Source organism: Aedes albopictus, chromosome 3 (assembly GCF_035046485.1).
Source record: "Aedes albopictus strain Foshan chromosome 3, AalbF5, whole genome shotgun sequence".
Lineage (NCBI taxonomy): Eukaryota > Metazoa > Arthropoda > Insecta > Diptera > Culicidae > Aedes > Aedes albopictus.
This window is the reverse complement of record NC_085138.1, coordinates 163545836-163573257: the sequence shown is the minus strand read 5'-3', so window position 1 is coordinate 163573257 and position 27422 is coordinate 163545836. Positions and strand designations below refer to the sequence as shown.

General features: G+C 40.4%; 1 pseudogene; it reads left to right on the top strand.

The window, feature by feature from the left end:
* The first annotated feature begins 409 nt into the window (after positions 1-409).
* Positions 410-7565, top strand: LOC109418892 (uncharacterized; annotated as a pseudogene).
* The last annotated feature ends 19857 nt before the right edge of the window (positions 7566-27422 follow it).

The window sequence follows — 27422 nt, the reverse complement described above, 5'->3', positions numbered from 1 at the left end:
GTAATTTTCGCGAAGACGTCGATTTTCACTGCCAGACAGTTAGTGCTAGCTAGGATTGCGGAAAACGGCCCAGATCTTGCGTAAACCGTGGTGAAAACTTTGTGGCTCAGGGTGCCACCTGGATGATCGCGAGCAGGAAACTGCTGCAGTTGAGTCGAAGAAAAAAAAGTGCTGCGTCGCGGAAGGGTTGTCCGTTCGTTGTCGCCGTCGTTTTGTGGATAGAAAATCGAGGGATTTGCGTTTGGTAGTGCAGTCCAGAGTGACCGTTCCAGAAGATCCCGTTTGAAGGCAAGAAAGAATAGTTTTTTTTCCTTCGATCTGCTGGTCTTTGCCAGTCGGATACTCATTAGTCAGCCAGCAGCCTCAGCCAGGCAGCATCGTCCGTCGGGTGTTTTGTGTTGGTGTAAGTAAAGTGCGGAGGGTCTTGCCGTCGTGTAAGCAAAGCAAGCAGCGGGCAGCCCCAGAGACGAACCTTTTTTTCTACGGTTTCTGTGCGCTCTGTGGTTGGGGCGGAAGAAGAAAGGAAAATTTTCCCGTTCTCATTTTGCTGCTGTTGATGTGATGTCGGACGGGACAGTGTTGCCAGGTTTATTGATATTTTATTAGTTTTGAATGTTTGTAGGTTTATATGTAAATACTAGCTGTACCCGGCAAACTTTGTCTTGCCTACTGCGTTTTTTGGTTTAAAGTTTCGAGCCAAGACCCTAGTCCCCGGTCAAAATGTATAGAAAATCGATTTTCAAAAATCTAAAATTTTCCATGTTTTTTGCCTCATAAACCTTCCTTGGGTGAAAACTAACAGAACAAAACTAAGACGATCAAAATCGGACCTTCCATTCGCAAGTTATGCGCGGTCCCACGTATGCCACTGCATTTTTATATATATAGAAGATAAATATTTTCAAATCCTCTTTATTATTAAATCCTTTGATTTAATCCTTTGGAACCGGAGGAGACGTAAATGAGGTTACGACAGGAGTGGCGAAATTGTCCGCTACTGAAAGGCTAAGTCATTTCTCGATGCGACGTTACGTTTTTCCTCCACATAATGTGTCAAACTCAAAATTTTGAAAAAACATTTTTGTAAAAAAATATAGCTTAGAGTATGTTAAATTATTTTTTAATAATTTTTTTAAGATTAAGCCTGTTCACTTTTTCTAAAATGTTCTCTGATGCTCAACTTCATCGCCATATTTTGATTCGCATCCAAAAAGAAGTATCTGGTTTAAATTTCAGCCAAATTCATTGATTTTAAGAGGTGCATCAAATCAATTTGGGCTTTCGACTACTTTCGAACTTCACCAAATCATAACTACACTAAAACTTGTCGAACATTAATTCTTTTAGCACAAATTTAAAGATATACTTGTTTGCTACAAGTTGTCCAAACAACGTATGCCACTAAAGCAAACTCATGTAATTAGCACATTTCTTCTTGTTCTTCTTTGTGGCTCTACGTCCCCATTGGAACTTGGTCTGCCTCACTTCAACTTAGTGTTCTTTGAGCATTTCCACAGTTTTTAATTGAAGGGCTGCTTTGCCTGCCATTGCATGAATTTGTATATTGTGAGGCAAGGACAATGATACACTATGCTCGGGAAATCGAGAAAATTTTCTCGACTGGAACGGGAATCGAACCCGCCGTCTCCGGATTGGTGATCCATAGCCTTAACCACTAGGCTACTGGAGACCCCACATTGAATTACCACATTTGTAATCCGAAAAACACTTAGGGTCTGTGTCAATTGGCGAATTAAAATTAATTTTTACTTAAATTTGACAGTTCAACACTTAAACTTGACAGTTTTCCTAAGGAAATAATTATCGAACTGTCAAGTTTAAGTGAAAATTAATTTTAATTCGCCAATTGACACAGACCCTTAGAAAGTTCATTTTTGATGGAATTTGTTCTGGAACACCCTAATATGTATCCGTAATAAGTTGAATATTCTAGAACGGCATATTATTTTCTTAATTGTTTTATGTCTTGTGATTATTTGTTTCTTTGACATAAATACTGTAGGAATTGAGCAAACATTCTTCAAATTCGGGAAAGCGATACACGTCCCAAAACTAGCATATACGATCTACCGCCAGTCGGGGTAACTTTGGGACAAAAATCAAGAAAGATGGTTCGATCAAAATACTAACATTTACAAAGCGATTATCAAAAAAGTGGATGTACAGTGTCGGACAAAACAATAAGACCACCAGCCATTTTTCATACAAAATGGCCAAGTTTGACGATGTGATGCTCGGTTTCTAGTGAACCGATTTGGCTGAAATTTTGACAGTAGCCCTGGAGTTACGTGAATTTTGATTTGTATTTAATTTAGTGAGTTCTGCTCACTACATCAAAAGTTACAGATATACGAAACGACAAAATAATAAGACCACTTTCAGATCGCCATTAACAAAGGATATATGAGAGTATCTGATACGAGATGATCGATAAACAAGTACTAAAATTAAGGATGCCATTCAAACTTGGGTACATTTTTATTTAATTGACCACAAATATTCATCATAAAAATTTGGTGTCAGAGTTTTGTCGCACCGTATATCTGTAACTTTGGAAGTAGTGAACAGAACACAACACAATCAATTAATAACAAATCAAAATTCCCGTAAATCGAAATCAGCTGCCAAAATTTCATTCAAATCGGTTTACTAGAAACCGAGTACCATATCGTCAAACTTGGGCATTTTGTATGAAATAGGACCGGTGGTCTTATTGTTTTGTCCGACACTGTATGTAGGTATATGGTAAATATAACTTGCGTTGACTATCAGTTGTAGAATCGTTGTTTTAAAATGCCCAGTAGAAAACAGCTGAACACAAAGCATGTAATAAATTGCTGTTTTCTCGGTGTATTGAACAGTTGTTTTGTATAGTAGTATGGGTTTTCTTATTTGTTCGAGCTGTAGTAAAAATAATTAATTTTGGGAGTACCTTTGGGCCATACAGGGTGTTAGGTTCCTGAGTGCAAACCTTTTAAAGGGTGATAGAGGACCATAAATGGTGAAAAAATTGTTCTACGCATATGCAGGGATGGGAACACTCACTTGGAAAGAGTTACATTCACTTGGTATTTTCTCAGTTCAGAAGCATGCTATCAAAAAACAGTGTATGGAGCACTTTTACCTTGTGGTGTTATCTAAAACTTTGCCGAACACATCAAGGGTCGTACACTCATACCAAAGTCGTGAGAGGGCTATGAAGACGAGTCTCCACGAGGTGAATGCAAATTACACTCACCTCGTGGAGAGTTGCCTTCAACGCTCTGTCACGGCTTTGGTATGCGTGTGCGACCCTTACTTTATTCTGGAAAGTTTGAGATAAAACCACAAGGTAAAAGTGCTCCACACTGTTTTTTGATAGCATGCTTCTGAGATGAGAAAATAGCAAGTGAGTGTAGCTCTTTCCAAGTGAGTGTTCCCATCCCTGCGCCTATGACCATACGGTCAAATCTCAACCGTTACGTAGTTATTGAACTTCCCATGTTTTCTACTCTCATTGCCTTAACTGGCTATAACTTTAAAATGGTCAAACTTATTACTGTTTTCTACCCTTATTCGAAATATTATAGGGTTTTCTATCAAATGGCATCTTTGAATCGATTGGTTTAGTTAAATAACTAAGTTTTCTAGAGCAAATAGCTCAAAAGTAGTGTGTTCTATTTTGTTTTTGTCAGTTGTCTTTGAAAAATGCGTAATAAATTAAAATTTCTTCTTAGGTAAAGTTGTGGCCCCTTTCCCACTCTACAATTCGTTCTTTGACATCAAACTTCTATCTCTTATCGTTTTCATGCAATTTCGATTAGTAATTGCAATAATAATTACTACACACTTTGCTCAAGATGACGACATCGTCTAGTCCATCGTGAGTATTGGTCCTAGTAGGGGGAAAGTTGGGAAAGGGTCCAGGCCTTGCTATTAGCTGTCCTGAAGCTCCACCTGGTCACTCTGGGAAGATTCAAATATAACGTCCATCGTTTTTCGGGATTTCTATACCCCCCTCTTCCCTCTGTCACGCACTTTTCCTATACCCAATACACGTACTGTCTCATTTTTCTAGACCCCCCTCCCCCAAATGTTGGACGTAATTTTTGAACGTTCCAAAAAAAAAAGACCTACAAAGGGCTGGATTATGCAATTTTGGCCCTGGAATCCAGATGCCTGGAATTCCTTCAGAAATTGATATTTGGATTTCTTCCTGGGATTCCTACAGAAATTCCTTCAGGATATTCCAGGATTCAGGAATTCATCCAGGAGTTCCTCTAAAAATTCCGCTAGAGATTCTTCTAGAAATTTTTCCAGAGATTCCTGCAGGTATTCCTCTAGAGATACCTCAAGGAATTCCTCTAGAGATTCCATCAGGGATTCCTCCAGGAATTTCTCCAAGATTAAGATTCCTCCAGGGATTCTTCCTGAAAATTGTCCAGTGGTTCTTCATGAAAATCCTTCAGCAATTCCTCCAGGGATTTCTCCAAGGATTCCTCCAGAAATTCTTTAAATGAAATTCCTCGTGGAATTCCTCCAGGAATTTCTGTAGAGATTCCTCCAGGTGTTCTCACGGGCATGACTCCAGGAATTTCTCCAGGAGTTCCATCAGGCATTCCTTTAGAAGTTCCTCTAGGAAATTCTCCAGAGATTGCTCTAAGAATTCCTCCAGGAATTTTTAACGAACACCTCCAGGAGTTCTTCCAGGGATTCATCCAGGCATTCCTTCAGGATTTCATTTAGGGACTCCTCCAGGAATACCTTTCAGAATTCCACCAGGAATTCCTTCAAAAACTACTACGGCAATTTCTGCAGGAAATCATCCTGCCGAAGTTTATAAGGGCATTATTTCAAGAATTCCTCCTGAAATTTACCGGAATTATTCCAGGTATTCCTCCAGGCATTCCTCAAGGATTTCATCCAGACATTTACGCAGGGACTCCTCCATGAATGCCACCTATAATACCTCCAGGAATTACCCCAAGAATTTTTTTTTATTCTTCAATCACTTAACCTAATTAGCTCTTTGGTCGTCCACTAGGGCACTGCGTGAGCGATTCCAATTGGAAGCTGTACTTACACACTTTGTACAGCGCCTAAATGTATTCTATTCTAATTCTACTATATCGAACTTGGTTGCCGTTGCGCTGCTTTCACTTTCTACCCTATCATGGTAGAATGATGAGCACGAGGATGTTGATGTGTGGCTGTTGGTTGTTCCTTTTTCCAGTCCAATTGGGGGTCCATTATCGGTTGCCGTTCGCCGATGTTCAAGTATCCGGGTGCATTCGTGCCACGGGCTCAGAAGGGGGTCAGTGTCAGCTGCTCTCAGTGGAAAAGAGCAACTGACGAAAGTGCTGGGGCTGGGAACGAACCCATGATAATCTGCTTATGAAGCAAACGTGTGACCAATTGCGCCACGGGCCCCGGTAACCACAAGAATTTCTCCTGAAATTAATACAGGAACTCTTTCAGCAATTACTTCAGAAATTCCCACAGTAATAGACCATTCCCGTCGAAAATTTTTATGTGCTCTACGGCTTTCTGTTAATTTATAGAGCAAACTTCTCCAAAGAACCCATATGTTTTGAAGCCTCTAACTATTGAAAAACAGCAAAAACTCTGCGAAGCTCTATTTTACACCGCTTTCCCCTTTAGTTTTTATTTTGGTGAAAGTGCGTTTGATCCCGTCCTCCCCCCTCTGACGTTTCTCCTGTGAGGTGAATTTTGCGTCAGCTTCCCAGCTGCTCGATCAGCTGGATGTCAATTTTGCTTTGTTTTGGTAGCGACATTCCGGTAGAGCACCTGGCTCAAAGTGGCAAAAAAAAGGTTTTTAAGAATCATCACGAAATCGTGATCGAAAAATGCGAAGACCTTCGAAAAAAGCATTAAAAGTTTCTCCGACTTTTCGACAATGTAATCCGAACGGTTTTGTGTAAGTCTGGGTTCTGCAGTTTTCAAACGTTTTCATCTGAACATGTTTTGTGGATCTCCAACAGGTATTTTGCAATCTTGTATGACCGACCTCAACACCGGTTCCAACGGTTCGATCTGCTGAAGGCGCAAACAGAGCCACCGCCCTCGCCTCACAAACGCCGACAAGCGCAGTAGTTTCATTCGCCTGCGTCGGAGACGTCGATCCAGAAATAAAAAAACACCACCCAACCGGAGCAATTCAGAGTTATCTGGATCGGTTCATGCCAAAAATTGACAATCTGCCGGAATATAGGATTCGTTTTTCGGTCTGACACATGGCCCATCCCGAAGGAAACCGTTGTCACTAATGAATGCTTCGGAGGAGAATGTTCCCAAGACGCCACTAAAACGGGATCCGATACGGTTGGAGCTGTTCGGTGGTCAAGATGGAGGTAAGGCCAGCTGGAGTGGATAAAAAGGAAAGGAAGAGTATACTGTCGCGGATTCGAATCGTGAGTAATTTAGAGACATCGCCGGAAAAAAGCAACTAGGTGGCCATGCATCCGTTACGCCAAAAGTTGACCACTTCGAAGCAAAAAGGCTTGGATCAGGAAAATGACGACACCCGGCGGCATTAAAATAATGAATTCTACACTCCGAAAGACACCGACAAGCAGTTTCATGAAATTCTTGATGAACCGGACCAGGGTGAAACAAGGGAAGTTCAAGTTCCAGGACTGCATGAACAAATCCTTTGTGGACGATGGCGATGAAACGTACTTTGAAGAATTTATCGTGCACAGCATCGTGCATCTGCAGCGGCCTTCAGCGGGCCCAGTTTCGTTAGGAACGCCAAGAAGGAAGAGCATGGACGCCGCTTGTCCCGCCGAGATCTAAAATGAAAGACACCCCGGGCGAAGAGGACTAACATCGATCAAAAAGGATCTGAATCGACTGAAAACAGCAGTGCCTGACCTCGCATCAGAGCACTCTCTGTCCAGAAAAAAAAATCCACTAATGTGTCTGGAACCATCTCCGGTTCTGGCCAAAGAGATGCAGGACGCTGATACAGTAGCATCATATTGGTGAAACCACCATTCCAGAAGGAAATCATCACGACGTTCGAAGAAACGCAACCGAAAAAGAAAGATTTGTTCATGAAGGCCATTCGGGAAGAACGCCGGAAGGAGGACAACGCTCGTCTCTTGATACTCAACTTGATGGGACAACCGCCTCAGCGAGAAGTAAAATAGAAGAGACCTTCCCGACAAATCAGACTAAAATGAGCTTAAGAAGCCCACAATAAAAGCATTCTTGGTGCCGGCGGAAGCTGAACCGCGGTGCTGCATCGCCTGCACAAAACAGTTTAAATTTTCGCTGAACTGCGGCCAGCCGGTGGATGTGGCAAGCAGTAAGCTGCGTTCAAACTGCCGCGAGTGTCGATTAGCACAGTTGCACGATCATCCGCCCTGGTTCTGGAATCCGAAATTCACCCCGACCCAAATGTGACCGGAGCCATTATTGGTGAACGTGTGGTGTGCCATTCCCGCCATTACCTGACAAGCTTGAAACTATTGAAAGTCGAATGTATTTTTTATTGTTTCCTAAGAAATAAAACTAAATTTAAACCAGTACTCCGAAATTTTTCCGTGGTATAAAAATAAATGGGTGTCCTTGCCGTCGTCTGTGAAATGTTATTATGTTTCCAGTTCAAAACCGAATTAGCGACATTTTTTCTTTTACTTCCACTGCTTTTGCCTTGCGTTAAACACAATGTCGGAAGTGGGGCGCTGTATTGTACACCTGGTACTCTATACAGCGCCCCACTTCCGACATAGTGTTTAACGCAAGGCAAAAGCAGCGGAAGTAAAAGAAAAATTGTCGCTAATTCGGTTTTGAACTTGAAACATAATATAATCTAGCTCTAGCTCTATTTCCTATAGGAAATGGTTTTCGGGGGAATGTTATAGAACCGTTCACCGTACCGTCCGTTTAACTATTCTCCTTAAAAACGTTTAGGAACGCAGTGACCGCATGCAACTGTAACATCCGCATTGATGACCGTGTATTTCAGGTGGTGATGAATTAGATTGGATCCCTGGAATCGCTTCTGCGCCATGATCACTCACCATGGCCCAAAGATCTAATGTGCTGGGAGATCGCATTCTCGGATAGCATTCCCCACACGTACGGATCCAGACCTTCGAGGTACTGCTTCCGGGTCCAAGACAGCTTCAACGGAATCACAACTATCCGGATGTTCTTCTGAAAGATATAAGGAGGAGCTCTCCGTCACGCTTCAATGTGCAAATGAGAAACTCTGGATGTTTCCGCTAGAGTGTCCATCCCGGGACGTCCCGGGACAAGAATTCCCGGGATTTAGGCAATTTCGGGATTTCCCGTATCCCGGGATTTAATATTTGATTTCCCGGAGTTCCCGGGAATCCCGGAATGCATGATTTTATGCCCATTATTGGCTTTAAATATCAAAAATTCTTGATGGAGCCTGCAAGAGGACGATTCAGTTTTTGTTAACAACACATTCTCTTGACGACTTCTTTAATTGCACCACAAAATCACGAAATCCTCTGCAACAATCAAGTAAACAAAATGTTTACTCACTCGATAATTATTAAACTTTGTGCGGGCATGTATTGTACGGTTATCCAAATCATCGAGAAAATACCTAGCTTACAGAAACATATGCGCCCCTTGAGAAGCTCAGTCAAGAGTTATATCAAACAATATCTACATATTCTAAAAGTATTTTGGGCAAATTGCATTCATATTTTGCAACTAATCAAAAAAGTACTGCTAGCTCTCCAGCAGCATATTGCAATTTAATTTGGGGTCCCTATTATATATCGGATTTCTGAAACTAAAAAAGCTGTTTTTATGAATGACTACTGGCAGTACGATAATTCTCCATTCAACAAAATGGATAGACAATAGCTGACAATTTGAAATTCATATCATTTTCCACTGAAATCTGTATTTCATAAAAATCCCGGGATCCCGGGATTTCCCGGGATATGCTACAATTTTTATCCCGAATCCCGGGACAAGGAAAATGCCCGGGAAATGGACACTCTAGTTTCCGCCTCAAGACTTCGGCCATGGAATCGCCAATTTTACCACGTTCACCGGAAAGTTCTGCCCAGTTAGTTGACGTTCGCCAAGAACAGCTGAGGATCCACGTAGAGCACCCGTTCACTCTGCCAAGGGGCTGTTCATAAACCACGTGGACTTTTTAGGGGGAGGGGGGGGGGGGTGGTGCTGGTCTGGCCGAAGTCTACGCTCCATACAAATTTCAAAATTTTTGTATGGACAAAAGTCTACGAGGGAGGAGGGAGGGTCTGCGATGGCCAAAATTTGGTCTACGTGGTTTATGAACAGCCCCAAAGTGCGGTTCAATGTTTTCGAAACTTCTTCTTCTTCTAATGGCTCGACGTCTCACTGCAACTTGGCCTGCCTCTCTTAAACTTAGGTGTTCTTAGAGCGCTTCCACAGTTATTAATTGAAGGGCTTTCTTTGCCAGCCATTGCATGAATTTGTATATTGTGAGGCAAGGAAAATGATACACTATGCCCAGGGAGTCGAGAAAATTTTCCCGACCGGAACGGGAATCGAACCCGCCGTCTCAAGACTAACTGGAGACCTGTTTTCGAAGCTCTGTCCGCTTTATTTCCAATTTTGATGATGGGCATTCCGAAAGGATATAGCAGCTCTGGTATTCTTCCAGGAATTCCCACCAGAGATGGCTCCAGGAATTTTCACCAGAGATTGCTCCAAAAATTCCCACCGGGAATCACTTCAGGAATTCCCATCGAGGTCCCTTCCGGGAATCAACAAGGAATTTCCTTTGGTAATCCACCGGGAGTTCTTTCTGGAAATCCACCACGTGTTTCTTCTGGGAATCCACCAGTAGTTCCTTCCGGGAATCTACCAGGAGTCCCTTCCGGGAATACACCAGAACTCCTGGAGGAATTCTCGATGGGCATTCCTTAAGTAATCCCCGGTGGGATTTCTTGGTGCAGTTGCCAGAGAGAATTCATAGAGGAATTCGCAGTGGTGTTTCCTGGAGCAATCCTCGATGGGAATTTCTGGAGTAATCCCCGGTGGGACTTCTTGGAGAAATCTTTGGTTGGAATTTATCGAGCAATCAGGAATTCGCGCTCCTGGAGCAATTTTCTTTTCTGGAACAATTCTTGCTAGGACTTCTTGGAGCAATCGGTGGAAATTCCTGGAGCAATCCTCCGTGGAAATTCCTGGAGTAATATCCGGTGAGTCTTCATGGAGTAATTCTCGGAGCAATCCCCAGTGGGATTTTCTGGAGCAATCCTTGGGGGAAATTCTCGGAGCAATTCCCAATGGCGCTTCCTGAAGCATTCCTCGGAGGGACTTCCTGCAGTAATCATCGGTATTCGTGGAGCAATTTTCGGTGCGAATGCCTGAAACAATCCTCGGAGGGACTTCTTGGAGCAATTTCCGGTGGGAGTGAATAAGCTTTTCTTTTGGCCTTTTCCCTGGGGAAGTAGTTACTTTCAAATCGGTTCTGGGAATGCTTCCACAGTTGAATTACATTCCTCCTTCTTTTCCATCGGCAAACCTTTTCATAGCGCTTCTCAACGCTTCCTCCAATAATTGTGTGCACTCTCCTTGCCAGCTTTCTGAAAATGGCAGCGAGAGTGAATTCCGACTGTAGGAGCACTAGAATTAAGGAATCATGAAACAATGAGGCATTCACAATCATCAATATTCTTACAAACCTTTTCCAGCCGGTGCCCCATCAAATTTTCCCCTGCCTGCCAAACACGCAACATTTTGGCTGCCGGTTGAAACCCGGCGTGTCGATTCGACTCAGTATAAAAATCCTGCTTGGACTTCCTGCAGCAACCATCGGTGGGAATTCCTTACACAATCTCCGGTTGAATTCTCGTATAAATCTTTAGTTCAAATGGATTCCTACTGGCGGAATACCAGAAAGAATTCTTTCTGGCATAATGCCGAAATAAATCCCCGCTGGTGAATTCCAGGAATTCTGTTGCTGTTGCTTGTATTGTTGGCCAGCATTCTGACGATAAAATACGGCAAATGGTTTCGCTCCCGATTTTTGTTATATTCCGGTGGCTGATTCTGCAGCCCATGTTCTGCTATCATCCGGCGACACATAGATTCCGTCGTTTCAATCTCGATTTCAGGAAAGCCACAGTATTTGGTCCGGAAACAATAACAAATGCTCCTGCGGTGTGGTAGTGTCCAATTTCCTTCGCCAACACTTCGGAATTTTGATGTTCGAGGCTGCTCCTTGTCTCCGGCGAAGCAATGGCATCGCTGATATTTACATGCCTGAAAAACACACTTGTTGAAGCGTTAAACTGATCAGCATCGCCGCAATAAAACACAAACCTAAAGAATAATATTGATCAGCAGATATTTAGTTGCCGTCGCCTTACGAAGGGTTGACGGTGAGCGCCTTAATTACACTACTAAAATCCCATTCCAAATCCGGTTGTTCATTCCGCTAAATGACGTGTAGCCTGTTGAATGGACTGAGGGCCTAATCGGATTGGGTCTTCCTGGAACAAAATGCTTGACTGTGGCTGAAACTTAACGTACGATTCCACAAACATGCTCTCACTCAAAGCGCGATTCCGTCGTCAAAGAAGACCGTTTAGTGATGGTGAGGAGCAGCTCGAGTACTGGTAGGTGGACCATTTTTTGTGGTGTTCAAGGAGCGGGTCCTCAGGGATGAATTGGCATTGATTCCTTTTAAGAACGCCGGAACGTGAAAAACTTCTAGGCGTAGCATTTCTGCTTCTGCTTGACGTTTCTATGTAAACAAACATTACTGAATAGGGTTTCCATGGCGCACCTCATTTTCTGAGTGGTGAAAAAAAAGATCACCATTGTTAGGGTAACCAAAAACTACTTCGCATGGGGGTTTTAATTTCAAAATGTGGTGAATTTACCGGTTTTTGAAAATTTGTAAGAAAATCAGGAGTGCATATAAAACAAATCTGAAAACGTCAATAATCTTAAAAAACATTCATCTTTCGAAGAAAAATATCAAAAAGGGGGGTTAGGTCAGACGGGAATGGTCTATTCCCCCAGGAATTTCTCCAGAGATTCCTTCAGAAATTATTTCAAAAATTTCTTTAGTAATTCCTCCAGGATTTTTTCCAATGATTCCTCCAAGAATTCTTCCAGGGTTTCCTCCAGGAATTTATCTAAGAATTTCTCCTCCAGGGGTTACTTCCAAGTATTGCTCCAGAGAATTATTTCACGGATTCCTGCAGAAATTTCACCTGGGATTTCTTCAGGAATTTCTTCAAGGTTTCATCAAAAGATTCTTTCAGAGATATTTCCAAGATTTTTCCGATGATTCCTACAGTAAATTGATCCAGATATTCCTCCAAGAATACCTCCAGAAATTTCCCTGAAATTTACTCTAGGAATTTATTCAAAATTTTCTCTAGGAATTCCTCCCAGAACTCCTCTAGAGATTCCTCCAGGAATTCTTCCAGGGTTAGTTCATCGGAAGAACCCTAAGAATTCCTCTAGGGATTTCTCCAGGAACTCCTCCTAAAATTCTACCAGGAATTTGCCCAGAAGTTCCTCGAGGCATTCCTCCTGAGGTTCCTCCAGAAATTTCTCCAGGGATGCCTTCCAGAATTTCTTTAGGAAATCCTTCAGGGATGTATTTTAGTACTTCTTCAGGATTTCTCCCAGGAATGTATTTTTGGACTTCTTCAGAATTGCTCCAGGAATTCATCCAGGACTTTTTTCTGGGATTCCTCCAGGTATTTTTGCAGGAATTGCTTTTGGAATTCCTCCACGGAATTATCTAAGGATTTCTCTAGAAATTTATCTAGAAAATCCTCCAAGCATTCGTCCAGGAATTTCTCCAGGGATGCCTCCTTGAAATCCTCCAATTATTCCTTCAGAAAGTCCTATAGGGGTTTCTCCAAGAATTCTTCTAGTGATTTCTCCAGGAATTCTGCCAGGAATTACTCCAGGGATTCTGCTAGGAATTTGTCCAGGAGTTAATCCAGGATTTCCTCCAGAGCTTCCTCTAGGTTGCATTGCATCAAGATTTTTTTTTCCAGGAATTCCTCCAAAGATTTCGCTAAAAAAAATTTCCACAAATTCCTCCAGCAGACTGGAAAAACTTGTAATTAGAAGGCACGAAATGTTGCTAATTGGCAAATTGAGAGATGAAATTTGTGAAAAAAATCGCGTTCTGGTGGGATTCGAACCCACGACTCCGTATTCGCTAGACCGGCGCTTTAACCAACTAAGCCACAGAACAGGTAATGGTTCTGCGGAATAGAAAGCCAAACTGACTCCGAAGCCGCACCATGAACACTCCTATTTCACAAACTCATCTCTCTTTTCGGCTTAGATGCCAATCCACAACACACTCCTGTTTGTGCCCACTACCTACAAGTGCGAGCGAGTTATTTATATGAAGCCGAGACTTACTCTCGCACTCCGCATACCTAGCCACCAGGCAGTTTGTTTTGCTGGTGTCTAATTAGTATGCGTCGAGAGCTCGGCACGGTCGGACGCTCGGACGACCGAACTGCGCCAAGTGACGCAAGCAAGGGTACAATGATACATATTGCCCATTTTAAATAGGAGTGTTCATGGTGCGGCTTCGGAGTCAGTTTGGCTTTCTATTCCGCAGAACCATTACCTGTTCTGTGGCTTAGTTGGTTAAAGCGCCGGTCTAGCGAATACGGAGTCGTGGGTTCGAATCCCACCAGAACGCGATTTTTTTCACAAATTTCATCTCTCAATTTGCCAATTAGCAACATTTCGTGCCTTCTAATTACAAGTTTTTCCAGTATGTTTCAGACATACCAGCTAACCTGGTAAAATGCCAGTAAAATGGGCAATATGTATCATTGTTCCTCCAGCAGTCCGTCCAAAAATTTCTCGCAAGGGCTCTTCCAGAAATTTGTCTAGCAATTCCTCCCGGGATTCTTCAAGCAACTTCTTCAGAGATTACTCCAAGGATTCCTCTCATATTTGCTCTAAGGATTCCTCCAGGTATACTTCCAGAAATCCGTCCAAGAATTCCTACAGGGTTTACTCCAGGGACACCTGCAGGAATTCCATTAGGGGTTTCCCCAAGAAATCCTTTAGGGGTTTCTCTAGGAGTTGTTTTTTTTTTCAGGGATTGCTCCAGGAATTTCTGTAGTGATTCCTTCAGAAATTCCTCTCTGGATCTTTTCAAAAAATTACTCAGGGGCTCGGTCAAATATTTCAGAAATCCGTTCTCCCAATATTTTTTTTCCAGATTACCTTGAAGATTTTTGAATTACTTGAAGGATTTCGAGAGGAATTCCTCTAGCAATGTGTATTGGAATATTTTACGATAATTTTAGAGGGATACAGGAGTTAGGAAATCCTCCAAGAAAATATACAGGACTTCCTTTACAATTATCTCCGAGAAATCTGTAAGGAGTTCATCCATAGATTTATTCAGGAATCCATCATTGCTCTTGCAAAGGAGTTTCCTCAGAAATTCGACCTTCTGATACATTCCTGAATATCATGTTATTCTTTAACAGCCATTGCACAATGGTCCCCGAACCAGCTTTACGAGGAAAGATACATTCAGCGCTTCAAATGATTTTTTAGACAAATATGGTCTTCTACAAAGTTGTCCCTAATAGTAAGGCCCTCGTTGCAATGTGCATGAAATATAGGGTGGTCCATATTTTCAAATAAATTGGAAATTAAACTTTTTTATTTGCAAGAATAACTAAATACATTCTTCGGAAAAGTTGTAGATCTATCCATTTTGAGCAAGCTTGCTGAAGACAGTCCTTATGTAGCTTTAAAATTGACCGATCTAGAGATACTTTTCTAAATTAGCTTAGGGTGGTTCAAGAAGAACCGGTTTTTTGGCATTCACCTTTTCAATTTCGATTTTTCATCAAAGTCGCCCAAAAAACACTTGTAGAGCATTTGAAGACGCGTCGTTTCGTGCGCTGAGATGGTCGTTATCTCTTTTGGTTTAATAGTTACAGGTGTTTTTCTAAAAAAAACATTTTTTTGAAAAGGTGATATGACGGGTTGGGGCAAACATAAAAAATATCTTTTTCCCCCTTTCCAAAGAAGGAATGTTGTTATAAAACATATCAAAAATTAGAGGGGTGTTATTTTTGTAACTCAAGTAAAAAATACTTGAAAAAGGCCTATATTTTCTAAAAAACCATCAATATCTTTTGAACGGAATGACGTAGCAACATTCTCTGCGCACGAAAATGTGCGTTTTTTTAGCTCTAAAAATGGTTCTTAGAGAACTTTGATGAGAAATTTAAAATTCTAGAGATTCATTTTAGATAATTTTCCGCGGATTACTATTCCATGAATATCTTCTTCCTCTAGAGGTATCTCCAGGAATATTACCATTTCTTTCTAGTAAATCTTCCATGCTTAAAAAAATTGCCATGAATTATTTCAGAAATTTCTCCGTGGATTTTTTGGGTATGCCTTAAGATAGCTCACCATATCTCCCAAGTTCCTTTTTGAAATTCTTCCAGAGATTTCTTCAAAAAATTCGTTAGAGATTCCTGCATAAATTTCTATTAATAATCTTCTATGGATTTCTATTAAAATTATCTCTCGATAAGAAGTCTATAAAATACGTCATCCAAATTTGTCAAATTTCAATCCCACTGCCTGGAGAAATATCTCCAGGAATTCCTCATAAAGAAATCCAAGAATTCTTTCAGGAATGCATCTGTCGCTTCGAAAATTCGTTTAGGATTGCAATAAGTTTATTCAAGCAGGTATTCATAAAGCGATTTGCTCAGGAGTTCCTCCTTGTATGCCTTTATGTATTTTCTTGGAAATTCTTTCAGGATTTCTTTCAAAGGCAATTCTTTCCGAAGGCGATTTTTTTAGAAATCTCCGGTGGAAATCACAAAATGAATTCCTTTGGAAATTTGTCATGAGGTTTTTTTTTATTATAGGTACTCGTAACAAATAAAAAGTTTTGCGAAACACTACAAATGCATTGTTCCCCCCGATGGGCACCACAAATAGGACAACTGTTAGCAGAGCCTTACAAATGCACAATTTATTTTCCGTATCGGACCCCACGTTTGGGAACTTAGATACGAAAAACAAAATGGAACATTACAAATGTACAAAACACAAACATGCCACACATAACATAAATTGTGCCTAGTTATCTAAATAGATAACGTAAACCTATCCCAGGATGACGAGGTTTCATTTTTGTTCTTGGACCATCTATCAATCCTGTACTCGTATTTATTCTGGCGGATTGCCTTTTTGTTCGCAGCATTGATTGCTTACATAGCTTGAATTTGGTCTAGGATTTCCTAATCCTAAGGGGGGCACCTTGATTCGAGCCACGATATAAGACCGTCTACATTTTGATGTCCGTGCTAGGGGACGATTTGTGCGTCTTGTACTTGATTGTTGTCCGAAACGGTTTGAGCACTACAAATGCTAATTTAATGATTCACAAATCAGAGTATAAAGTATAGCACAAACTAACAAAACGTATACATATACAGGGGATGGCCAAAATGTTTGGGATAGGCAACTTTTTCTTCTCTCACAAAAAAGTTCAACATGCTATAACTTTTCATAGAGTGCATCAAAAAATCTCAAATTTTGACTGTTCGTCAACCTATTATATGTGCATCATTGGTACAAATTTGGGCTCGATTGATTAATCTTTCGTAAAGTTAGAACCGTTCGGGTAAAACACTATTTTTTAGACAACACATATTTGAGCTGTCATATCTCGGAAACCAGTGAACCGAATTGAATAAAATTTTGAACGTACACCAACAATATACAAATGCTTCACAAACTATAAAAACATAGATACTTTTTGAACGTTGAAAAAAGTTATCATGAATTGACACTTTTTGGATTTTTCTCGACAAAATGTATTTTTTTTAAGTCAATGTCAATAAATTTTAGTGTTGATGTCCAAAGATTTTCCATTTCTGTTCTCAAGTTATCTTTAATCAGATATATTGGAGCCTATTTAGATTAAAGGAAGAACACATTTAGTAATTTTTGTGTGGTATTGTAAATTTGACTTATTTTCCTCTATATGGGTAAAAATTTCAACCCGGTATAACTTAATTAGCCGTGAGAAAATATTACATTTTATAACGTTGTATCAAGTATCAATATATTGTTGATAAACGTTAAAAAATTCATTCAATTCGGTTCACTGGTTTTCGAGATATGACAGCTCAAAAATGAGTTGTCCAAAAAATAGTGTTTTACCCGAACGGTTCTAACTTCGCGAAAAATTATTCAATCGGGCCCAAATTTGTACCAATGATGCACATATAACAGGTTGATAAACAGTCAAAATTTGAGAATTTTTGATGCACTCTATGAAAAGTTACAGCATGTTGAATTTTTTTGTGGGAGAAAAAAAGTTGCCTATCCCAAACATTTTGGCCATCCCCTGTAAATACAAATGTAACACACTCCATGCAACAATCTAAGAATTTCGCATGGATCTAAGAATGTTTCATGAAGAATTCTTAAACTATTTTACAAATGTAACATACTTTAAAAATGTTTAAGTGTTTCTGTAGACATTCATTCTGGATTTTCTTAAAATAAAACTTCCACGTCTTCCTCTGGGTATTCTTTCCGAAGCAAGGGAGCGTCCATAAATTACGTCACGCAAAAATTGCCCATTTTCAACCCCCCCTCCCCCCTATGTCACACTTTTTGTATGAGAGCTCCGAATTTTTTGTATGGGTTGTCACACTTTACTGAACCCCCCCTCCCCCCTAAAAGCGTGACGTAATTTATGGACGTTCCCCAAGCAATGTTTTCAGGTATTACTAAAGAATTTTATCAGGAAGGAATATTTAAAGAGATTTCTAGAGAAATTAGACTGAAGATTTATCTAAAAAATCTTTCAATGATTCGTTCAGTCAGAATCTCCTTCATTGATTCTTTCTGAAACTTCTTCAGACATGCCTCTAGAAATATTTACAGAGACTCCTTAAGTAGGTTAAGATTTTCCTGTTAATGACAGTACGGGATTTTATCAGAAGTTCGTCCATTGATTTTTGCGGAGCGGACCTGGTGTGATGGTTAGAACACTTGACTATCACGCCGAGGACCTGGGATCGAATCCCACTCCCGACAAACTCGCAAAATGTGAGTTCTTCCTTCGTTAGGGAAGTAAAGTGTGGGTCCCGAGATGAACTAGCTTAGGGCTAAAAATCTCGTTAATACAGATAAAAAAAAGAAAATGATTTTTTTTTTCAGAAATGCATCTAGATCTTTTTGAAAAAAAAATTCAGCGATTCTTCCAGAGGTTCTTCTAAGGGCTCCTCCAGGAATCCCTCGAAAAAAAAATGTTAGGGGTTACTGAAGAAATTTCTAGAAGGTTTTCTTGTGAGGCGTTTAAAATATCTCTTCAGAGCTTCCTCCAGGAATTCTTTCAGATTTTCTTTCAAAGATTTTACAGAATACTTCATGAAATCACAAATACTGGAGAAATATTTCAAGGCTTTTCAAGGATTTCTTGAAAGAATTTCTAAAGTAATTAAATACTGGAGATACTTGTGGAGATTCCAAGATTTTTTAAGTTCCTAAAGATATCCCTGAACAAAACTCTCTGTACCAATTTCTTAAGTAGTCTTTGGATGAATTTCTGCAAGAATCTCTGAGGGATACCTGGAGGAACTCATACACAGTAAAAAAAGGTTACAGCATATCACCTGTAACAAAAGAACCCCGTCATATCGCACACATTTTTCCATCTGTTTATAAATTTACAGCTTGCTCTCAGTATGAACATTCCATACAAGAGGTTCTTTAATGTAAAAATCAGTGAAATAAAGTAGAAATTTATATGCAAATAACGTCTGGTGTAATTTTCAAAGTTTTTGCTGTGTAGAGATGGCTCGTAATTCGTAGAAGAGTTTTATATAAAAAAAGCAATCTTTGGAGGACTGGAGGAGCCCCTAAAGGTATAAGTGGCTAAAAATCTCTAATACATTTTCTTAATTAATCGCTAGAGAAATTTTCTGAAGAAATCCAGCAGAAATTTGAAACAAATGTGGAAAAATCTTTGAAGAAATCACTATAATATATGACCAAAGAAATTGTTTTTTTTTTCGAAGGCGTCTCTTAAGGAATGCCTGGAAATCTAGAGAATGCTCTGCAGTAATTCCATAAAGAATTTCTAGAGATATCCTTGGTGTAACAGTAACGTCAATAGGTAACAGTGAATTTTTAAATAATCCCAGAAAGAATCTGAAGGGATTCCTGAAGGATCCCAGGAAAAAAAATGAAGGAATCCTTGAAGAGAGGTCTCAATGAATCCCAAAAAAAGTTTATGGTTCAATCCCTTGTGGAATATTTGAAAACCCCCTAGAAAAACTTCTAGAATAATCTTTTGAAAAATTTCTAGAGGAATTTCCAGCGGAATATCTTTTGGAAACTCTGTAAAAGATTTTAAGAGTATCTCCGAATAAATTCCAGAAACCTCTCGAGGAGCTCCAACTTTAGTTTCAGAAAGCATTGTGATCCGACGCTAGTGAAGAAAGTTATGAATGATTCAATAATACTATTTGTCCGACTTAAGTCATCTTATTATCTTAATAGATCTTAATACATACATATAAAAATCCTTCACAATCTGGCAACACTGTCTTACCCATCATCATCCAGTGCAAAAGCGTATGACGACGTCGAAGTGAATTGCTCATTGTTCACGTATGGATTCTGTTTCGACTCCCTGGTGCTTACCTGACTGACTGACGGAACGTTCGGATGGTTCGCATTTTGCGAAGTGAAAGAAAATAGCAGTAGGTAACAAATTCAAAGAAGCTGGCTCTGGCTGGCTGTCAGCGGAGTGCTACGATATGTGGTGAACGAACAGTGAATGCCTGCCTAGCGGAAATAAGTGCTGGAATATGGGTCTATCCGCTATGTGAATCAGTCTGCCAGCCAGCAGCTATCGGAGGATTGATGCAGCCGTGGCTCCGCTGATTGAATCCAGAACGGAATCGAGTGTGTATCATAACCGAATTGTGCTCTTGTTTCCAGCTGTGGCGCAGAGGGGAAAATTTACCTAGTGAAAATACAATTAAATAATGCTCGCCCAGACGAGTTGATTCACAGGAAAAGTTGTCTGAATCAGTTCTTATCCCCAGAAGAAAAAAAAAAAGAACGAGCAATCGGAGGAAGAATCCCGATCCAAACGAAAAATTGCTCGAGTGTGCGTGTGAGTGAGTTCAGTAGTGCGGTGGGATCTCCGTCGAGAAAAGTGTGTGGACACAGTGTTCCTTCCGTGGGGTAAATAAATGCATTGAGTGTAAAGTGGCTGGCTTAGTCAGTGAAGAGGAGACCGAGACATGGCGTGTTTAAACACCCTGAAGCTGGAAATCAAAACACTGGAGCAGATTTTCACCAAGAACCACGAGCGATTCCGCATCCTGAACGCCTCGGTCGATGAGCTGAGCTGTCGATTCATCGGTCGGAACGGAAAGCAGTACGACATCCATGCCAACATTACGGTGAGTGCGCTGAACCTTGGCTTCGTTTTATTCTTTATTCTGTCGGGTTGCACTCTTATGGTGGTGCCAGGGCTGGGAGCGGGTGGCACTTGTTGGTGCCGTTGTTACTTCTCAGGAAGTCTTTATCCTCTTAAACAAAGTTTGATAATTTGCCAACGTAATTGTCCTACAAAAGTTTCTGAAGAATCCCTAGTAAAAATCCTGAAAGAGTTTCTTAGGAATTGACAATTTCTAGTTTAACTCTCCTAAGATCTCTGCAGCCTAATATCGAAAATTTTGGCTGAATTTTGGGTGATCACGATATCTCAAAAACTAGTTAACCGACTTGGAAACTTTGTTTTTATTGTTCGTATTTCAAACCTCGAGGTATTGAACGGTTCACTTTTTTATAAATAAAAATGCATAGTTGACTTGAAAAATACTTAGTTCGAGCTTTTTACACCAATTTTTACGAACGATCTTTACGTTCAAAATGGATTTTTATCGCGATTTTTTTGGTCAAACTTGGATATTTTTGTAGGATACATTTCCTACCCTTTAGATTAGTGAGGGCTTGGGCAGCGTGCTGCCAACTTAGTCGAGGCAGAGAACAAGTAAAGGGTCATTGAATGATGAGTTGTGTTATAACATGCTCTCATGAAAAAAAAATAATATAAATGTATGGTGTAGTTCCAAGAAATCTTCAATGTCGCTCCTCAACATTTGATAATTTTCTTGAGTTATATTTTATAAGAACTTTTGACGGGAATCCAGAGAACATTCTCTGCAAATATCCAGTCTCAGGAAAAATCTCTGGAGAAATCCCAGAAGAAATACGATCAAAGGTTCCCGAAGAAATTCATTAAAGGAATCTCTAAAAAAAAATCACGGAAGGAATCCCTGAAAGAATTCTGGAGAAATTATTGTAGGAATCCTGAAAGAACCCAGAAAGAATTCTAGAATAACTCTTTAAAACTTTGGAAAAATCTCGCTTTTTTACTCAAAATTAGCGTAGTGCTGACGGTGGTGGTCAACCGCGCGAGTTAGGGCACGGCCAGAGTGGACACCGCGCCGCGTTGCGCGTTCAATGAAAGAATTTCCGAAGAATCCAAGTAACAATGGTAGCTGAATAACAGCTTATTTTACGCTAAAATTTTTACAATCAAGCTTAAGGTGAAACATCAAGAAAGCCCATTGCAATTTTGCATACAAACTTTAGAGGCACAAATCTGACGAACAAAGCATCGAACCAAGTTGCACTTGATTATCCTGGCTTTGCTCACTTGCAAAAAGAGGCAGCTTTTCTAAATCGACCGCATTTGTTTACGAATTTTTAAGATTTGTGCTTTTGAATACGTGAGTAGGGGCGCAAGTCGGCCATTGTGGCAGCCATATTGGTACTCTCTGAAGTTTCTCCTTAAGAGCGGTTTATTCAACCATTGTACAGCAACAATGTTTGTTGGGAAGTTTCTGGAAGAATCCTATCCGGGAGAAAATTTAATGATAATCACAAAAAGAATCAATTATGATGTAAGCCCAGGATAAATTTCAAAGGAAATCCCGGGAGAAATCTTTGAGGAAATTCTGAAAAAATAATTCCTGCAGGAATCCCTAGAGAAGTCCCTGATGGAATCCCTGATAGAAAGCCAGGATAAATTAAAAAAGGTCAAAGTTAAAGCCGGAGAAATCAATCATAAAGGAATGGCAGGAGAAATCTCTAAAGGAGTCCCGGTAATAAACTATAAAAAAGAAACTCAGGAGGAATCAATGAAAGAATCCTAAGAGAAATCCCTTATGGAACCCCCGGAAATCCTGTTGGATTTCTGTATGTAATCTCTGAATGTCTCTGAATCTCTGGAGGAATCTCTGGCGGAGACTCAGGAAAAATTTCTAAAGAAATCCCGGGTAGAATAGCTTTTTCCAAGCTTATCTTCAGGTTGTCTTGCAATGATCCCCCTGAAGTTATGTTTGTACAGATTTTCTTGGGATTATTCCCAGAACTCTTCACGGAATCCCTACCACAAATCGAGATTCAGGGTGCTCTTTTTTGGATTTTTTTGATAGATACTCTTTGATTTTTCCAGAAGTATTTTCTCGGAATGCCTCCTGGGAAAACCACGAAATTCATTGGGGAGTGTCCATAAATGGCGTAGCAATATGCAACGGAGGAAAGGGGGCGTCGAAAACAGGCCAAAATTGTAACGTCATTACTTGGAAGAAACTCTCGAAAAATATCAAAACTTCTGCTTTGGAGAAATCTTCAAAGTAGCTTCGGAAGAAATCCTGAGGAAACTGGGATAGTTCGGGAATAGGTTCTGACAGTAATCCCGGGAGGACAAATTAAGGCAATTCAAGGATGAACTCTGAAAACCTCTAAAGGTTGTACGGAATCAAATTGCGCCACGGAAAATAGTGTATGTATAACTTTTGATTGCATGCATCAAACTGACTGAAGCTAAGAGTGCGCAGATGATTTTTTTTTTGTTTCTTGTGGGGTATATAAGTCACTGCGACCTGCGTTTAGATCTATGTATTGTGACAAATGCCCCAGTTTAGTTTAGCTATGTCAAGTTGACGTATCACCATTGGAGTTAGCAATAATCAAACCTTGACTGTAAGCATAATCCCAACACAGTGCCACAGTTCGGATCAGTCTTGTTAGAGATCACAGTCATTGACACCTTTTCGTCGATATTCGGCTGCCTTTGTTTCCGACATTCGCAACACAAACAATCAAACTACCGTACGAAACAAACATGTCAAACGAATGCACTTGACTACGATTGCGACTTCGGGAGACGGTTCGGCTTTTGTTATTCCTGTCTACTTCCACAATGAGAGCTGTGTTGGCTATATGTTTGTCGTATTCAATTCAACAAGCAAGAATAAACTAATACCGTGGTTTCGGGTGAAATTGATCACTTTTCACAGTTTTTGGCTTCTTATTTTTGAATAGTTGTCGATATGATCAAACTCAATGCTTTAAAACAAGTACGACCACGGGTTGCATCAGTCAACGAGGTTGAAACTTTTACTGCAAATCATATTATTGCAATAAATATCAGTTAAAACAAAAAATCAGAAATTACAGTTTCGGGGTGAAATTGATCAGTCAGTGAACTGTCTTTGTAAGTGCTGAAAATAAATTTTCCATATGAATTCATCACCCCAGAATGCGAAAAGCTTTGTAAAACTTGTACAAGTTTGATAAATTCTTAATTATTTAAATTTAAAGTTTAACAAATATAAAGAATACGCCTAAAAGTATGCAATTTTCATACTAAACAAGTCATTACTTTAGCAAAAGTACAATTTTATGCATAAATATCAATATTTGTAGAACTTTTGATGACGAAATCGGATTTAGCAAACACTTGGCAGCTATGAACATTCATTCGAATATTTATTCCATGTGCGATACAGCTATGGTAACAAAAGTTTTCCGATGATATTGATATTATTGCTCGTAAATTTGAGACGATGGCGGAAACGTACATCCGACTAAAGAGGGAAGCCAGGCGAATCGGATTAGTCATTAATGTGTCGAAGACAAAGTACATGATGGCAAAGGGCTCCAGGGAGGAATCACCGCGCCCGCCACCCCGAATTTATATCGACGGTGATGAAATCGAGGCGGTTGAAGAATTCGTGTACTTGGGCTCACTGGTGACCGACGACAACGACACCAGCAGAAAAATTCAGAGGCGCATTGTGGCAGGAAATCGTGCCTACTTTGGACTCCGCAGAACTCTACGATCGAATAAAGTTCGCCGTAACACGAAGTTAACCATCTACAAAACGTTGATTAGACCGGTCGTCCTCTATGGGCACGAAACATGGACCCTACGTGCAGAGGACCAACGCGCCCTTGGAGTTTTCGAACGGAAGGTGTTGCGTACCATCTACGGCGGAGTGCAGATGGAAGACGGGACCTGGAGAAGGCGCATCAGCTGCTGGGAGAACCAACCATCGTCCATACCGCGAAAATCGGGAGGCTACGGTGGGCGGGTCACGTCATCAGGATGTCGGATAGCAACCCGACTAAAATGGTTCTCGAGAGTCATCCGACCGGTACAAGACGACGTGGAGCGCAGCGAGCTAGGTGGGTCGACCAAGTGGAGGACGATCTGCGGACCCTACGCAGAGTGCGGAACTGGAGACAAACAGCCATGGACCGAGTGGAATGGAGGCGGCTACTATGTACAGCAGAGGCCACCCCGGCCTTAGCCTGACCGGTAAGGTAAGTAAGTAACAAAAGTTTGAAAGTGTCTTTGAAATTCGCCAAACACGCAGTTTTGGAAAATATTAAATTTAATACAGAAATATGTGACTAATTACCTGTAAAACATGTAAACTCATCATTCAATAACCCTTGAGCCAGATGATGGTCATTTTCTACAAACCGTTTTAAGTTCAAAGCTTTATTTTTGACAAATTAAAATTGCCCTCACGTCGATCAATTTCACCCCACTGATCAATTTCACCCGAAATCACGGTATTACATTCATAATCGAAATTGGCTGAAATCCATGCGAAAAGCTAGAATTAGACAAAAGTCATCGTGTCAGACGACATTGATTTGACCCTTTTATGTTTATTGATCTTCGTCCTACCGCTCGTATTGTGTGTAAGAGGTAACGGTAGCGCATGAATGTAACAAAGCAAGCTGACACCCGACTGTGGCACCGAAATGAAGGTAGTGGAAAGTGTCGAATGTTTACAAGACTGGTTCGGATGAACTGTACTACCTCATTAACGTTTGTTCTCCAGACATCAAAGGGTTCTATCAGCCCCTTGTCGAAGAACCTAATTCTTTTAGCTGTAATTGCCGGGCAACGGCTCAACAAATACTCCGAGTCTTCTGTATCAATGCCGCAAAAGCGACATACATCATCTTGAAGCTTTCCAATTAGCTTCAGATGATACCGGCTCGGACAATGACCTGTTAGAAGGCCAGTAAAAGATCTTTTGAGAGTGCTTGAACCGTCCGGCTTTATGAAACGTTTCGACTGCCTCATAATAGTAGTGTTTTCCCAGTTGGATTTTATTTTCTCATGTTCCCATGTTTTAAACTCCATTCTGGGGAAACAACCAGACGCACCACAAAATGGTTCAGGCCCTATGAATTGATGAGACCATCCAAGTCTCGCCAAACATATCGGCTTGTTCATTTCCTTCAATTCCACAGTGTCCTGGAACCCAAAATAGCTTCACCTGATTACGGCAAGCTAACTGTTGAAATGACTGAATACACTCCCAAACATGTTTAGAAGTGCAGTGCGCAGATGATATTGTAAAATTCATTTCATCAGAATCGGTAAAGTATTGGCGGAAATGTCTCCTATACTAGAAAATGAGGTTTTGAAATTCTTGTACTCTCAATGTTTTTTTTTTGTTTAAAGACACAGACACGTTTTTAATGCTTCCAGTCAGCTATTTGCTCTTCGAAGGAAGCACGACACTAGACAACGTACTAGTATGCAACGCCCAGTGGCACAGCCGAAAACTTTTTCTGACAGCTGCGGCGTGAATCGAATCCGCGCTCCTTAGCACGATGCGACTAAAGGCTTGGTGACCTTGGCCGCACGATCACGAAGCCACACAATGTTAAAATGTTAAAATATTTTAGACCACGGGTGCCCAACCGGTGGTCCGCGGCTCCCTGGGGGGCCGTAAAGCCAGTCCAGGGAGGCCGCGATGTTACAAAAAAAAAATGTTAATTTTTATCAGTGGCTTCGCGTAACCTCACTTTTTACCTGTGCACCAAGTACAAATTCTTGAATTTTTGAAACAAATTTGCTTGTAGTAATAAGAAAATGACGAGAATAGCTGCTATCACTCATTTCTATTTCGATTTTGATCATAAATCCCCAGTAATTGCATGTTTTAGGGTCGGTGCACAGGTAAAAAGGGAGATTACGCGACGCCACTGATTTTTATTCTATTTTGTGCAAATTATACCAATTTTCAATTTTGTATACCGCCACCCCCAAAAGCCACAATTTGAGGAACAAATTTTCAGTATAAAACGCCTTCAGAAGAAAAAATTTTCGGCTGCGCCGCTATTTTTCAGCTACGACTCAAAGTTAATGTACGTGACATCATTGTTTACGAAATAAGAGTGCCAAATAAAAAAAATGTATCATTGATCGTCGCAAATCCCTCCCACAATAAATTCCTGGCTACATCACTGTATCCAAAAAACTCGGTGTCGTTCATTTAATTCATATTTGTTTTCTAAAATTTTTCATTGGGCCTCAGATGTTTTGAGAATGCTTAAAGGGGGTCGCCACCTCAAAAAGGTTGGGAACCCCTGGTTTAGACTTTAACTTTATTGTTACTTTTTCAAAACATCTGAAAATTTGACTATTAAATTAACAAAATAATAAAAATGAAGTGGTGAAATTTTCATCAGGATCGGTTAAGTACTGAATTTTCTAGAATTCAAAACACAAACCGCTTCAGAGTGAATTTTAGTCCTTTATAAAAATGTTAAGGTCCGTGTGCACTATTTTGACTGTAGAACTGTCATTACTGCTTCGATTCTAAATACAATTTGACAGCCATAAATTATTATAATGAAATGTTTACAGTCAAATTTCGGCTCAAAACTTTGGAAGTTAGACAACTTTGAATGTCTCAATACATTTTTTTTAGAATGAGTGTGATCAGTTTTGTACCTTTTAACCTTCCGAAGGTGCTCAAATAAAGTTACGTTTAAGGTGTTCGGGTCATATTGACCCGGATTTGGTACAATGATTTTACAGTCATTTCTCAATAAAATAATAAAGTTTTTGTACTCAAAAATATCGTTAGGGCTTTAATTTTGTGGATCCGGCTCTAAACTAAGGTTCGGTTGGATGTGGCCACTTGGAACCGACGCCAGAGGGACCATGGTTTGGCTATTTTCGCAGGAGGGTATTTTTCGCAATAAGTTATGCGAAATGCAGCTGATTTGAATGTTTG